This window comes from Egretta garzetta, unplaced genomic scaffold (assembly GCF_000687185.1).
Source record: "Egretta garzetta isolate BGI_Z169 unplaced genomic scaffold, ASM68718v1 scaffold29, whole genome shotgun sequence".
Taxonomy (NCBI): domain Eukaryota; kingdom Metazoa; phylum Chordata; class Aves; order Pelecaniformes; family Ardeidae; genus Egretta; species Egretta garzetta.
In genome coordinates, this window is record NW_009260796.1 from 1,448,029 (window position 1) to 1,465,389 (window position 17,361).

A 17,361-nucleotide genomic window follows, 5' to 3' on the forward strand; every position below is an offset into this window, starting at 1 on the left:
AGCCGGCGGTGAGGGGAGCCCGGCGTGCGCTGACATCGCCGTTCGGTTATTGTGACTTCAGCGAAGATTCTGTTCGGGAGGGATCTCGGGGTTGTCCGGTTTTCGTCTTTCCTGAAAAATAAAACGGTGTGTTCGTGCCTTTTTGCTGTGTGTCTCCTGGATCTTTTCTTCAACTTCCCAGTGCTAATAAAACGGATAAACCCAAACTCGTTTTCAGTCACCCCGAGCACAGGCGACATTTTTTAGTTGCAGGATTCCACCGGTAGGCCCGTAAAAATGCAGCAAATCATTTCCTATCATATTAGTGCGTTTGTCGCTCCAGTGATGTTTAAGAAGAGTAACAGAAATTATTCCCTTACAGGTTGGAGGCCAAGTGCGACAGGAAGATTTAATTTTAAGATTGCGGATCCAGATCATCTTACGAGAAAACGCTGCGAAATCTTGCACGGCTGGAGGGAACCCAGAGCTCGGCTGCGTCTTGGATCCGTAGCTCGCCGCCTCGCACGGCTGCGGGCAGCCCCTGCTCTTAAGGGGTTATATGGGAGGTCTGTGCTTAAAATACTCGGAGGCCAAGTGCAACAGGAAGATTTAATTTTAAGATTGCGGATCCAGATCATCTTACGAGAAAACGCTGCGAAATCTTGCACGGCTGGAGGGAACCCAGAGCTCGGCTGCGTCTTGGATCCGTAGCTCGCCGCCTCGCACGGCTGCGGGCAGCCCCTGCTCTTAAGGGGTTATATGGGAGGTCTGTGCTTAAAATACTAAACATTTTAACAATGTGGGTATTGTGTTTTGTAAAACACAAAATCCCACCTGGCCTTAACGTCCTTCTCGGCACAAAAAGCATTTTGAGTAAGTTACGCTAAGACCATATTTACATGCTGCTTTGTACAAGACAGGATCTAGCAGACGGCAGTCATGACGGTCGTTTTCCAAGATTTAATAAAAAAAAACCATAAGGAAGAGATGGGATCCTGATTTAAACATCTGTGTATAGCACTCGAGGTGTAGAGCATAGCTGCTGCGTTGTCTTCGTTAACTATTAGCACACGTACTAGTTTAAGGGAAAGCGTGCCTCTGTTGCTGGGTTAATAATCTTTTATTGCCTAAGGTGAAACAAAAAGGCAGAAAAGAAAATGATTCGACTTGCCCAAAGAGTTTGCAACAGACTCGTAGACGGGACTGCACGACTGCAATAAAGGCCAGAAGTTTTCTTCCTGTTCCAAAAGATGCCGGCATCTTCCGTGGGAATAATTCCTGCAGTTTCCTCTGGGCTTGAGCGCTCCTGCACCGGTACCCAACAGAGGGCAGTGGTAGCCCTCACGCTTTTTCAGTTCTTCTGTCTGTTGCCGGAGCAGCGTAGGCTGTTGTCCAGCCTTGGACTCCGTGTCATGAGCTTGTGGGGGTTAACAGCAAGAAAAAAAAACAACCAACCCCCCAAAAAAGGGCCGTGATGTTTTCACCTATGGGTAAAACCCAAATTTGAAACCACCTATACCTTTTAAATTTTACTTTGTTTCTATGTTTGACTGCAAAATATTGTGTCCTCATAGATGAGCTCTCTCAAGCATGTCGGTTTTAGTGTGGGAGTAGGACGTTTTTGTTTGTGTCCTAAGCACTGAGGCAGGGTTGTTGGAGCAAAGCGACTGTTGTCTTAGACCCCAGAGAGCGCTACACTTGTGCAGCAAACTGAAATGATGTTTGGACTTACAGAACCCCACAGAGAAATATAACAATTTTTGTTACATAAGCCTCAAATATGGACAAAAAATATTTTTGTAGAAGTAGGACAATGATAGAGGTTGTAGAAAAAAAAATGAGAATCTGAAATCATGAAGAGAGAAGTTAACCAAACAAAAATATTTTCAGTTTGCTGAGGGTGTCAGAATTTTAATTTCATGGTAGTCTCATTTCAAATGTCTAATATTTTCCATGATTAACTCAGACTTCTATCGCAATAACGGGATCTTTTATACACAAAGTGTTCACATGTCCCGCCTGTGGCCACATCAAAACTTTTTGATTTAGTGATGTTTATGAACCCGTATCCTTTTCTTTGAACTCTGTTGATCTTGGTGCCATGAAATGCTTAAAGGAAAAATGGTTTGCTTCAAAAAAGAAGTAATAGTTGATCTGTTTGTTTAATCTCTTACACTCACTCATCCTTATATCTAATCTGAGCTCAGAGGTCACAAATGCTTGAAGGTTTTGTGGAACAGAAGAAACTCTCCAGAATAAATTATTGTTATACTTCAAGATGCAAAGCCCAGTATAAACACCGCGTATTATTAAATGCTGTATTAGCTTACATGTCTTTCACCTCATAAATTCCCCGTGCCAACTCATGCAGTATAATCCATACCTAGTTTTATACCTTTTGACCTGAGGACGATTGCTTTTTTTTTTCCCCCTCTGCCGCACCATTTTGTCTTTTTTTTTTTTTTTATGTTTACACTGGAATTCCTACTAAGTCATCTAAGTCTAGAAATGTGAGAAAAACGTGAACCTGGCTACTGTAATAAAGGCCCCAGAAGGCTGAAGGGATTCCAGAGCTCGTATTTACACCTCTGTCATTCTCTCTAATGTTCCCCAACCCCGAAGTATTTCATGCATAAGTGTGTTGTCATTAACATTCCACTCATTTCTCTGGTATGTTATGCTCAACACTAATGATAGCGTAGAATGAGACTTCTCTCTCAGAGTACTTTGTTTCTTCCCAGTTGTTTTCCAACATGCAAATGAATCACACTACAGCATTTCCTCTCTCTGTAAAGTATCTTTGGTGTACTGCTATCGTGTCTTGAAGGCATATTTTAAACCTGGGCTTGGGAAGTCACTAGAAGTTCCAAATTTATGTTCCTAAATCATTAAGTGCACCAAGTAAAGAAGTACATACTGCTAAATTAACTTGGAAAGTGATTAACTCCAGGACAAAGGCAACTGAGAGTTCACGATCTCATAAAGGCTGGAGTTGGTTTTTAATTTGGTATGGGCCCCTCAGCAGGATCACATGGGTGGTTACAGGACATGAAAACATCTTTATGTGCTTGTGAACACAGACCTTTTGTATTACTGTTTAAAAATACATAGCTGTCTGACTTGCGCACTGCAGAAAATTTTCCTTTAATTGTAATCATAAGAAAAGCATTGCAAATTTTCTGGTCAGATACAAATCCCAGGAATCAGAATTTGTTCTGTTTGTGGGTGCCTTTGGGGAAGTCCTTTGCTCCGGGTTCTCCGTCAAATGAAAGTAGTACTTCATGCACTACTCCACAATGAGTATTTTGAGGCTGACCTTGGTGGATGAAGAAATAATTTGAGAAAGAAAGCGCACCCCGAGGAATGTAGTGAGGGTTAATTAGTATTCATATGTACTCAAATGTAATCTTGTCCAGTAAATGTGGCAACGCTGCGGCTGCTGAGTGTCTCTGTTTAGGTTGTCCAGAAAGACACAGAACGCTTGGAAGAACAGTCATGCCTCAAGGCTGCTCAGAACTGAGAATGCTGAGGAAATAGAAAGTTCCTGTGTCCCAGAAAGACATTTGATATATCCTTGGGGAAGCAATATCCCCAAGTCCTGTTACCATCAGCCATGCAGGATCAGGAGAGGACCCAACTGCGTAACTCATATGCACTCGATGGGCAGGTTTTTTTCTTCAATTACCTCACGGGTTGACCATTGGACCCATCGCTGCTTCAGATCACCAAGATAGGCCTCTCAGCTTAAGTAGTGAAAAAACAGGAGTCTTTACTTCTGCCCTGAATACAGAGAACTACCCCCTAGGCCCTTTACTAGTTTTTCAGTCTCTGTAGCCTGTGGGATTGGAAGATCAGTCAGTTGTAATGCACTCCCTTACTTCACCCATCCATATAACATGTTCCCTGATGTGTGTCATAGTGCGACTACTGATCTATTCATTTTGTTTGTTGTCTAAAGCCACTCTAACTGGCACCATCTAAATATTTTGGATGTACAAAGGCATAATTTTCTAACTGGGAAGAGATTACTGCCTACAAGCACAAGATGCATTAAAGAAATTGTTGCCCAGTGACTAAATGCAAGAGTGTCATGTGGCCTCTCATGCGGGACTACCTCCCTCCTAGAACAGGGGGCCTCAGGAACTGAAGGTGCTGGGCAAATCCTGCCTGGCAGCTTCTTCCATTACCAAAGACACAACCAAGATTCACAGCAAGCAAAAGCCACAGGGATCAGTAAAGGAGGCTTGGGAGTGTTATGCCCACGTAGGAGAGAAGTGGGTGGAGACTACCAAGCACAGTAAAGGTGAGGGTGGAGTTGGACAGAGGGACAAGGAGCTTGGAGGGAATGCAGAAGGAGAGAACAAATGAGGAAAAAATAGTCAAGGGCCTCAGAACAAAGGGGACGTGGCAACCTTGATCTGAATGGGCTGGAAGAAGCAAGGCAGGCATGGGGCTGAAGCTTTGCAAAGCCATGGGGAAGGAAAGAATGAATCTTTAGGATGTTGTTAAGGAAGAAGTAGCAGCTCAACAATCACCTTGAAGAATTCATCCCGTGAGTAACAGGTGATTTAGCTCAGGAAGCCACAGAGACATCTTATTTATTGAGCAAGGGAGCACCATTTATTAGCATGACTTGTCAGTGTTTGCCAAAGACGAGGCATAGTTGCAAGGAGCTCAGTGATGCCGGTGAAGCCATTTTTTCATTTACGCTAGGTACAAGCGTGTCGTGGTTTAACCCGGCTGGCAACTAAGCACCACGCAGCCGCTCACTCACTCCCCCCCCCACCCCTCTGTGGGATGGGGGAGAGAATAGGAGAAAAGAAAAAAAAAGTAAGACCCGTGGGTTGAGATAGAGACAGTTTAATAAGAGAGAAGAATAACAATAGTAGTAATAATAATAATAATAGTAAGAGAATATACAGAATATATGACGTTATATGGTATGAAATAGCTCTTTGGTCAGTTTGGGTTAGCTGTGCTAGCTGTGCCGTACTCCCAGCTTGTTATGCACCTGGACGAGCAAAAGAAGCTCAAAAAGTCCTTGAGTAGTCTGAGCACTACTTGGCAACAGCTGAAAACATCAGTGTGTTATCAACATTCTTCTGGTACTAAATCCAAAACACAGCACTATGCTAGCTACTGTGAAGAAAATTAACTCTATCCCAGCCGAAACCAGGACAAAGCGTGTTCCAGACATTGTTCTCTGAAAAGCCTTAGTTAGGATTTTGGTTCTGTACTGTGTTTAAGAATTAATAAATATTGCTGAACTGTATCTACTCTTTAACTTTCTAAAGTACGCTTCTTCGTTTTGGGGGAATGCAAAACTTTTCTGAGGGTGGTTTTTTTCCTTTTTTGGGAGGGGATTTCAACAAAAGAAATTTGGAATTCTGAACCTTATCAAAGGCAGAAGGGTATTTGCTGTTCAATCTATAGTGAATCTCCATCACTGATACCTGTATGTGCTGCAATTGTAACCACCTGTGTGCAAATGAGAACGGTGACACTGAGAAACTAAATCACTGTCCCAGGGTCATGTTTGTAACTAATCACATGTTTTCCACTGTCTGAGCCTGCATTCAAACCAAGAGATATCCCTGACCAAAAATCCTTCAGAGATCTTTTTGTAAGAGTACAGGACATTAATGCTAGTGTCTTGGGCAGATTTAGTTCAAGTAATTATATCCTGCCTTCCCAAATTCCCTTCCAATTTCAAGTGCATATGAGATGCATCACTTCCAGGTCTAAACTATGAGCAATGTCATTTGCACGCAAACATCTTGCTGCTTTCCCATCTAAAAGTAGTTCCAGTTCATTGACGGAGGAAACAACGTAGGTTTTTTGGTTTGGTTTGTCCTTTTGAGGGGTTTTATTGCTTTAACTACTGTACTGGCTTTTACTGAGTAACCTTCCGTCTGTGAATGTTTCGTCACCATAGTGCCTGTTTGTTTCGTAGTATTACAGTAGTATATTACTATCTAGTAAAATGATATTATTTTGTAGAATTCCCCAAACCCTTTGATTCCCTGGAGAATGAGCCTCATTTTTTTTTTAAATGAAAACTGATAACTTGTTCATAACTAGCTTCAACATGCGTGATGATCTTGAGTTTCAGAGAAGGACTATGATGGTTCCCGAGTCTCACTGACGCGTTGTTGATCATAAGGAAATCATTCAACTGTTTTGAAGCCCCATTTTTCTTCTTGTATAAAGAAAGGAAAAAATGATTTATCTAGCTTTATTGGAAGCACGCATGCTTAATCATTTGGTGAGTGTCTATTTTGAGCGCTCTGGACTAAAGGTTCCACATCATCAAGTGCCAGACATGAATCATATTCTTTATTATCCATAAGCACTGCTATTATGATAATGATCAATGTTGTTCATTTATAGGCCAGATTAATATTTCCAGGCTTTTTGTGATTTACTTCATTTTCTACTGTCTGAGTTGGAGAGGCAGCAGGCAATCAGACAGCCCTAGATGACCCAAATAAAATGACAGGGAATTTAACCTAAGCACTGATAAATCCCCGATAAACTTCCTGAAAGCAGGGGTTTTTTCCCTTTTATTTCCTCTCTTGCCTGGCTCAGGTCAGGCGTGACCTCCTTTATGATGATTGACAAGGTGATAATATTACCTAGAAAATAATTCTGGCATGTTTCTGAGTCAGAAAGAGGAAAGGTCAGTCCTCTTCCTTATTTATTCCACTGGTACTAGGTAAGGAGCTCCATCACCAGCATCCCGCTCCCATTTACCTCTCCATCCTGTGTTTCCTAAATGATAATTGGTACAGAGCCATCAGTGGCCATAAGTGGCCTTCTAATGACATCACCTTAGGATGCAAAGACAAACAGTGTGACATACCAGTTTCTCCTCACTGTTTATCACTTTCACCCAGAGCCTTTCACTGCTTCTGCATGCTCTTCTTTAGTATTTGACATTTGCATGATTACATTGCTCTTCATCTACAAAGTACAGCATGCCTAGTATTAGACCGTTATTAAGCTATTACCTTGCAAGCTGGATGTATGCTTTCCAAAAGCCATTCTAATGACTGTGGTTTCGGTACTGCTGAACTTCCTTTAAAGCCAGGTGATCCCCACACAGATCTCTCTAGATAATCATTCTTCACAGAGATCATTTGCAATTTCATAGCAAGTTTTTGTGTACAAAATATTTTTTCTTATTTGTTTAGAATATTAATTTAGTCCTACAGGAAGGAATATCCTGGCTGAGCTGACCAGTGGGGTTTTTTCCTCTAGTTAGACACAAATTGAGCCTCATTGAATGGGCCATTTTGCTAAATTTCTTTGACAAATAGGCCTCTGCCTTGACCTAGAGGAATTGTCTCCAGTGCTGACACGAGGAGTTGAGCCTTTCAATGATAAAATGTTTCATTTACAGAGCTTACTAAGCAACACAGACGACCTGCTAAACTTAGCCTGAGCTGTAAATCCCTGCTCTCCCACTCCACCTTCTGATCTATTTTTTCCTTTATGGCCATGAAGAGGAATGGGCATGCACTGAATGCCACCAGAATGGTTGGAGCAGACACTGTGTGGAAGCACGTGCAGTCTTTTACAGCCAGATTCTGATCAGTTCAGGTGTAGATAAACAGTTTGCTTATTGATGCAAGCTTTTGGAGATGCTGCAGCCTTGCAGGAAGGCACATCTTTGAAGAAGAGGCAGGAAGCCTTTTGGAACTGTTGGTACAAATAACACCTAAAATTTATGTCTTCCAGCAGAGTCTCTGGGAAACTTAATAATAAATATACGCCAGACAGGTTATCAGAAATAAGAGCAAGGCAGCATGATTTCCTATGGCATCCAGAATAATGGAATGATGTGCCATCTGACAATTTACACTGAATTTTCACGGCAATGGGTCCTAGAGAGTCTTCTCCTGAGGGGTGCTCAGGGCATATTTTGAAGTCTGTGACAGATCAAAGGTGATCTGCTTTTGTTCATGCCAACAGAAGAAAAAAACCCCTGATCTTACCCTTGCAGCTCCACTATTGTATTTAATCTTTACTACACAGTGGCAAAGCAGGGCATGGGCAGCAGGGAGTATCTTGAACAGAGTTTCATAGAATCATAGAATCACATAATAGATTGGGTTGGAAGGGACCTTTAAAGGTCATCTAGTCCAGTAATTGCTGCTGATCTATCAAGTCAAAGTCAATGTTCAGATTTTTAAGGGACTAGAATATGAAGTTGATGTTTGCTGAAAGACTTCGGTCAAAAATGCCAGGGATAATGAGGAAAACCAGGGTATTTTATATTAAGACACTTTTCAAAATTAAGTAATACAAAATGCATTACTTGCATGGTAGGCCTAACTGTCAGTCCTTGTGTGATGAGTGAATGCAGAGAGGAGAGAGAATTTAAAAAAAAATATCAGGTAAAGGATATAAGCCCTCACGATGTACATTCGCGTCTGGAGGCATATTAAATTGCTGGCATGGCAGACACAAACTACAAGTGTTCCTGATGTATGGACTTCTTTATGACAATTAGGTCTAGAAGGGAAAATAATCTCAAGATCTTACCCTCTCATGCTGATGAAGTGGGAAGGAAGTCTATTATGTTAAGCAATGGGCATTGCAAGGAGCTCATCTGATGAGGCTGAAGCCCAAAATATATCGGATCTGATGGAGGCAGCACCCCTTGCACGTTGTTGGAAAGCATCTGCAGGACTGTTAAATGCACAAAGACTTCTGCCACCTGTTTGTCTAATACAGGAGTAAGCACTGATCATCTCAAAATATCAGATGAGATCTAGGAATATCTCTTAAAAATGTATTTTTAAATACTGTAGCATGACTACAACCCATCCTGTTGCAACTAACAAGCAGTATCAAAGCAATAGTCATCATCGTGCTTACATGGCAGCTTACATCACCACGGCTTCATACAAGCACCAATTAACCCTCTCAACAATGCTGCCCAGTGTCATTAGGGCTGTTTCAGAGATGAAGCAACAGAGAGAGGCAGAAAGATTTGCCCAAGATTGCACAGCAAGAGCAGAGAAAAGTTCAAGAGTTTAAGGCTTTCAGTTGGTATTTCTTTGTCCGTGTTGTGGCAGACTCTACCCTCGTCTGTGGGTGGAGTTTTTTATTTATTGCCATTGCTTTTGCAGTTCTGCTGGATAGGGGAAATTGAATCTCTTCTTGTTGCATTTGTTTTTCATTTTGGTTGGAGGTTGGTGTGTTCATTTTTAATGTGCTAGAGACTGGACAAAATCTCCTTGCAAGCAGGAACCCTCCAGCAACCAGACTATAGACTTTGAACAAACGGTTGTGAGGAGTTTGGAGATTTCTGCCTTTATTTGGGTTTTACAGGGCACTAATGGGGTAAATTCCATGAGAAAACATCACAAGGCCAGTTTAGCTCCTGTTGGTTACAAGCCATTCCTGATCTAACTTTTGGGGATTGCTTGGGGACTTCTGTGGAGGGTTTCTGTTAGTGCTGAACAGACAGGTCAGACCAGGGATATTTGTGCTGTTCAAGTGGACTGTTCATTCCACATTACTCATGGTGAGGTTCAGGTCGTGGAAGTCACATGGCAGCATTTCTACTCTTTGATTGGCTAGTAAAGCTTTCCCAAGCATGAAAAAAAAAAAAGAAAAATGAGTGATTAATAGTGAATCTTAGCGCTTACCAGCTAAGTACGGTGCTTTCTGTGTGAATAAGCACAGCCCAAACATCAGAGCAAACAGACCCAGAGCACAGGGACATTCATGGATCTCCCAGATAATCTTCCGCAAGTTTGAATGAATCAAAAATAAGTCATTTATGCAATCCTCACATCAGCCTAGCATTTTGGATCGCCTTTGGCATCATTTAAAGGTTACAAATTTACCTCTTTTTTTTAAAACCAGGTCTTCAGCCACAATGGTTCCCTGAGGGTTTACCTGCATCCAGAGGATTATTACTATGCTTTTTAAAGTTTTCAGCACTGGTAACCTGTATAGAGCTGTTTGTATGCCTGCCGTTGGGACATCAGGGGTGTGACTTTGTGATTACCGACTCAGGCATGGATAGAGCTGTTCTATGAGAAGGTGAAGGAAACCTTCAAAGGTTGCTGATGGAAAATACAGTATTGCACCTGAATTTAACCCAAAAAGCATCCATCTAATGAGGTATGACAGCTGACACAGCCACTTATATAATAGCTGGTTTCAGTTACTGATTTGCTAATGACTGTTTTGCCCTTGCGCAGTGCGTTCCCGGTTTCTTCATTCCTCTCCTTCCTAGTCGCCATACTGTAGTGCCTCTTCCTCTTGTTGACATCTGTTCTAGTTCCCAATAGGAAAGCCTGAAGTTACCGGATTGATTAACCCCAGTGAATTGCTACCAAGCATTGCATTGCAATCTCTCTCCTGGCTACCAAGAGGAGTAGGGATCGCCAGGGGAGATCTGCTTGCCTACTGCCGGAAGACAGGAACCAGAAGCACTATCTACCACTTTCTCCAGGAGCCTGGACAACAGCTTGGGGAGATTTGGGCTTCATTTATGACGGAGTTATGGTATCTGTGATTCCAGGATGGTTGCATCTTGCATGTCCACAGAACAAGAAGCTTTTACTGATGTTCTCCAACCTCTGCCAGTCCTAACTGCATCAGCATTCCTACAAATACTGCAGCTGAGCTGGAGTAGGATTAAAAAAAAAAATAATCCACTAGCAAGCAGGATTTCCCCAGCCTGTGAATCTTTGAAATTGGCTGAGGGGTTGACAGGTCTGAAGAGGTGGAACAGCTTCTATGAAGGCCTGTGATTAAAGAAACAAGAAGCGAGAACAGGAAGAGAAACAAAAAAGCAGGTGTTATCCCAGAGGGATGACAGGAGCAGCTACAGACATCTTACTCAGAAAGGTGAGTGAGTGGAAATGAATGCTTGGTCATACTGGAAGCAAGCAGGATTTTGCTACTGAGGCTGCATTTTTAACCCTCTGCGCCTCTGGTGGAGGCTTAATGAAAAGCAGGGGTTACATGGGGCCTCTTCATAACAAGGGGTGTAATTAAGGAATATTTAAATGGCTGGTGACTAGCAGAATATGCATGTGCTCATTGCTGTGATTTCTGGGTTTTGTAAGGATGTGCCAGCTAGCTCTAGCCTTGCTAACTCAGGCACTGCTGGCGATAAAACCGGAGCACGAGGGAGCTCAGCACAAGTTAAGCAGTGTTTACCTCCGTCCTTGAGCAGGTTTGGCAGCCTTTGCAGCATTTGAAGCCGCTTTGGGTAGGTACAAACCAGTGCAAAAGGGACGCCGAGGTGCACCAATGCTGTCCTATTTCTGCAGGCATAGCTCACTGTGGTTTCAAGATACAGGTTCCCTCAGCCATGGCTCAAAAGCATCACACAGGCAAAGCAATGAATGTTGGGATTCCCAGAAGAAATTTTAGTGAACAGAGCTTCAACACAGAGGTTCCAGGAGACAAGGAAAACGCCTGAAAATCAGAGTCAGTTCAGGAACATTTGGGGCAGGATCAAAAGGAGTCATTAAGCAATGTTTGAAAGCTCTCCAGGGCAGGGACTGCCTTTGTTCTGCCTCTCGCATAGGACTGAACAAGCTGTGAGCTCTTCCATAATACCTCTGAGTACTGCTCCTTTCTCCAGTAGGACAGCAGAGAAACAATTTTCCGTTCTTTGAAAAGATGACAAAGTGGTTCTGGCTAGTAAGAACTGGGGGAAAAAAAAAAGTACAGGAGGCAGAGCCTGATGCATGCCAGTCCAAGTCCATAGGCAGCAGAGCCAACCAACACACGCAAAGAGGAAACACTGGGAGTTTCCTTTTTCTGTACTTGCCCACAGGAGTTTATCTGCCATTGAGTGGGAGGAGGAATAGACTGGCTCATCCAGTGGCCATGAAGAAAGCACTGTGAGGGAGTTTCCACAAAACCAGAGGAGACAAGTCACTGATTTCAGAGAGAGGAAAACTGGGTTGGTATGCTGTCCCCCATGCAATGAGAGAAAATGCGGGAAGATGGTTTGACAGAGTAACCTGGAGCATTCCAGGAGAATAAACGCCATTCATGCAGCAACAAGTGACGTGAGTAAAGCAAGATTTGCTAAAAAAAATCAAGACTAAACTGCAGATCTACAACACCTGCAGAAGGCAGGAGGGTACAGAATCTGCTCTGTATCCCTTCCACTGCTAGAGGAAACGGATGCCCAAGGCTGCTTTTCTCAGCTCGCAGCCTGAAGAATATAGAGAAAAAAAGTGGGGACCCTCCAGAAGATACAGGCAAGTTGAGGAATAATAGAAAGTAATGAAACACTTAAGTGTGAGCGAGCACGATAATATGAAACAAATGCAATGAGGGAGAAAGTTAATAACTGAAAGACAGTTTGTGTGGTTAGTGGGCAGCAAATTACAGTGAAGTTTACAGTGTGGTAGGGCAGCAGAGAAAGCTGCTAGAAGTGGGGGGATTTTGATGCATCATTTCAGTTTGCTGATTTGTTTTAGGCCTCTCAGTGCAAGCGATTTTCAACCCACTGGGAAAGTCTTCAGGAATGAGGAGCTAAAGTGTCCCCTCTTCTTTCTGTGTAAGCCAAAGAATGTGATGAGGAAAAGCAGCCTTATCTGGCTGGTCAGACTCACCTCACTGCAATTCAGTGTTCTCACAAGCAGTCCAGACACTGTGGCACCTCTTGGTTTGGACATTTAAAATAATATTGGACAAAACATTAATATTTGAGCTTTAGAGGACTAGCTAGCCACAGCAAGAGGGACTAGCTAGAGGTCATCACTAAGCTTCTCCAGTTTAATCTCTGACTCTTTCACTGAAGCCTGTAACAACAGCAAATGTGATAAGGGGCAGGCACACCGAATGTTCTGCCTGCTGCACACCGTGCTGTTCATCTGCTCAGCATCTAAGAACAGCCAAACTCAGTATTAGGAGAGGTTTGCTCTACAGAGAGCAAAACTTTATTCATGTGCACCAGCTCTAAGGAAATGTTGGAGGGTAAAAAAAAGAATTATTATCTGGCAGTAGATTTCCCTAAGTGCCTGAGTCCATTCCACAAGGAACATTAACTCACTGAGTAACTCTTTTGCCCACGTGAAGTAGCTCAAGTCGCTTCTCTCTGCCTGCAGGATACTCTTTGCACCTCGCTTCCGTTACTCTGAGCCGGTGCTGATACTTAGACAGGCACATATTCAAAGGTGTGTTTATACAGTCTGATTTTCATTTCTGTTTCAGTCTATCAAATAGGTGAGACTTGTGCTGTCATCCATGCTGAGCATGCACAGTAATCAAGGCTAGCGTAGAGCCAAGGGTCGAAAGTGCAGTTTGGACAGTTCCTTTAATATGTGACGGCAGTGTAAAAGCTTAAAAGCAAAATGGCAAAATTCCTGTCTTTTGTTTACCTGTACTGTCTTTGTCAACTAGATGGGATGTGATTCCATTGGTGTCAACTGTGGAACAAATTGCAATTCAGGGGAAAGGGGTTTGAAAACTTACAGTGCGGGAGACATTCTTCTGTGTCAAGCGTAACGTGTCCAGAGGGTGCATCCAACCACTGACATTCACTGCTGCTGCACGGGGCATGCGATGTACTCACTCCTTTCCTCCATCACAGTACTATGAGCACTAAGAAACATGGTCTGCCCCACTGAAAATGGTTACAGCATAGGCTTTTTGCAGCTCTAAAGGACTTTCTCATGGATGTTATCTCCATAATCTGTTTCTGTATGTTGAAAGAAACACCGACTTACTTCTTAACCAGCGAAAGAGTTCTCTTCCCCTCTCCTCCCAGTTCAGGATACAGGATGACAGATGAGCAAGTGCAAACAGAAATGGTATCTTGCTTGAGGGACAGCGCTGTCTGCATATCCAGTTCTTCTCCATTTCCTGCAGGAAAAATTCATGGCTGGCTCAGAAGGTATTGTTTTGATGTGCTGCCAGAGAATCGCTACGCTGAGGCCTGCAGCCATAATGAAGCAACAGAATTTGTCTTGTGTGCGTTCATTGTGCAATAATTCCATTGTCAAGGATTTATTGTTGCCATTTTCTATTGCACAATATAAAATGAAGAGAGAAAGAAGGGTGGGGGACACATAAATGGACGTGACAGAATTAAGTTTTCAGTCTTCCGAGTTTTCAATGAGAATTTAACTACTTAGCCTTCATCGATCAGTGATAAGTGTCTCTGCTGTAGCTGTTCATTCAAGAGAGAGTTGGATTTTTTTTTAGTAATAAGTTTAAATTTTACACCCCAAAATACTGGGGTGTAATTCTCCAGTAATTCTTTTAAAGTTAAAGTAATTCTTTTAAAATTTAAAACATTTTCCATTTTTTTTTGGGTGACATTTCCTTTTAATACCAAAGACAGAGGGGTAAAACACATTAATAGCAGCAGTTTAATAGGATTCACACCTTTTAAAATAATAATTTTAAAATTTGAAATGAGCATTCTACACGTTTTGTTTTTCTAAAGCAAGATCCAGCACAAAGCAATTGTTAAAAATGTAAACAGGACTGAAATCAGTCAGAATCAGAAGAGTATGTTTCCCTGCTCTTTGTCCTTCCTCCCTTCTTTTTGAATTGAATTTCACAAGACATTTCAGTTGTCTTTGCAAATTACAGTATTTTGCAACTTCCAGTGTAATAGAAAATCCAGTTCCAGCCAATTTTAAAAGGCAGGCAGGAGCTCTGCTGCTCTGATTTAGAGCTCTAAACACAAACCATATCCAGAGTATTAATATTTTCATGTAACAAGCTTCTTGCAAAACCATTGCACAGCTGTTTTTGAACTGGACAGATTTCAGTACTAATTATGCACGCAATCTGAGCTGCTTGGGTTTTAGCAGTCCCAGAATTCTGAATCTGCTTCTGCATTACTTATGCAGACTTTTGCAAGTCTTAACTTAGCAGTGTTACAAAACCAGGATGTTCTGATTGAATTTGAGTATCGTGGTTGATTTAGCCTATTCAAGTCTCAACAGCTGAAGAGTAAATTCTTAATGGGTATGCGATAGCCCACTACAGATGAGAAATATTCTTGGAGAAGCAGGAAGAAATCCACTGCCACGTGTGCCTTTGAGTAGCTGATCATTTCAGATTACACTGAGGTATGTAATTCCTCAAGCACACCTGTGGAAACATTAATGGCTTCAATTACTAGCGATCATGCAAGCCTCCGGAAACCATGAAAAGGCAGCAGAAAGCTAGTTCCTTGATGAGAAAGTTCTGAATGGAAAGAACCTTGGTTACTTCCCCATGTATTTGTAGAAATTCTGGCTAAAAAGCTATTCTAGCCCTTGAAAAAAAAAAAAATGAACACACCACTACCACTCAAACCAACTTTAACTCAAGCGTAACCTTAATGTTAACTTGTTTGTCCAGTTCATTCACTTCCTATTATTCCCTGGATCATGCTTTGAATAATTTCCATGATCTGTTTCTGAAGTCCTGCCCCTTTTGATGTCATCGATTTGATCCATATAGGCTGGACAGCTCCCAGCGTATCTTCAGTTAGAAAAGGCAATCTGAAAGCTTTGGACCAAGACTTGTCTTCCGTTCAGGATAAAGCCGAAGGCTGAGTTTAGTGGCTACTCTAAACACTCAAAGATAGACTTTCTGCCAAGGTACAGTGGGGTGTTTTGCAATTTGGTCTTAGCTGTTTTACTGTGTATTTCTGTGTGTGTATATATATATGATTGATATGTAAACATAGATACCTATACACATGGTTAAATATTTGACTACATGACATTCATGTGTGTTTAGTATGTGTTGAGCATTGAGTTGTGTGATAATACAGGAACGTATATTTGTTTGCTGCTGCTGTATAACTTCTACTGACTTTCTTAGACCCTGCAGCCTCTCACCGGGCACTTACCACAGACGAGCCAGGCAACTGGGCACTGTGGCTGTTACACATTTTATTAAGTCCTTGCCTGCAATTGCTGTGTTAAATAAATTCACGGTAGGGTGACTTGGGAAACCAGTGGAGAGAGGATGTTCTGTTGTCTGTACACATGTGTGTTTTGAAAGATTCCCTCTGGGTTTTGGTTTGGTTTTTTTTTTCAGTATCATATGTTCTTTTTGTTCTAGTTATTTTAAGAATGCAGATTCAAATGGTATCAGCTAACTAGCCATAGCCTTAAAAGCCCAGTCAGAATGTCTGTAAGCTGTGGATTGTCTCTGAAAGCCATGGTTTGAATGTTTACCAGTGGATTTTTAGATTCAAAATTATCTATAGAAAAAGTGTCTTTGATAGATTTGATTTAGCATTCACTTTTGGTAACTATTCTACTTTTTCTCATTACAGCGAGGCTGACTTAGTGAGATTAATACAACAGCGACAAGTTACATTTTCCTGTTTTAGTTTCACACAATTTTCACTTCCATCTTAAAATACCGTAAATATTTAAGGACTCATTCAATGTATTTCTTAGCATACCCTGCTGGCTTATTTTCATTTACTCTTATTTAAATAAAATGACCAAGAACTGAATAAGATAAAGGTTGAACATACAATCTAGCCTAAGAGTTTAATCTGAAAAATGTGGAACACTAGGGCATAGCAAGGCTACCATGGATTCACTTCTGGAGTTAGCCACAGGTAGTCCTTTTCAACTGAAGTAGCATTCAAATGTAAGCCTTCAGCTGTAAGAATTGGCTGATAAAATTTATATCAGTGGTTCAGAGTACTATGGCTCCGTGTAGCCCATGGGGGAGTCACAGTTTAACTATATATGCAGAGAAGAAAAACAGTGTTTCCTTGTAGCAAAAGCAGAATTGCTGGTTTCCCACTTCAATTCTGTATCCCACAGGTCGTCTTTTAATTGTTCATGCCCCTTTTTTAATATTTCACTTTACTTGGGCTTCCTGCACTTGTTCAATGGCCAGTATATCTAATAAATTTGAAAAATAATTTGTTGTGTTCAGTTATAAAAGTGTAAAGGAGGTGCATATGCCTTTGAGTTAATTTTGTATTACAAAAATACCAATATGGTATGTGTTATGGCCTTTGGGGAAAATAATTGTAATAAACTGGGTTTCCTTGTCAGATAATACATTTCTGTGGGCTATTTTAAAGCTAATCTGGTATACAGCTTTTGGAATGCTCTTCACTGTTTAAAGATTAGGAATAATCTTTCTGACATGAATAGGTACACTGAAGAGCGTGTCTTAGCAGCTTGTAACTCAAAGATATCATGAAGTGTCCTATTCCAGGGACCTTTGAAATAAAGCCATGTTTTAAAATGGAGAGGTTTAGTTGAGGATGAAGGCATTGCAGGTCAGGGCAGTAGCGTGTATCAGGTGGGCTGTGATTAACCTCACTGGCACCTCAGACCAAGGCACTACCAAACATTTCAAGGCCCATAACTCAGTAAAGGGCCTGAGCTTTCATTTCGTTATCACGCAGCCCAG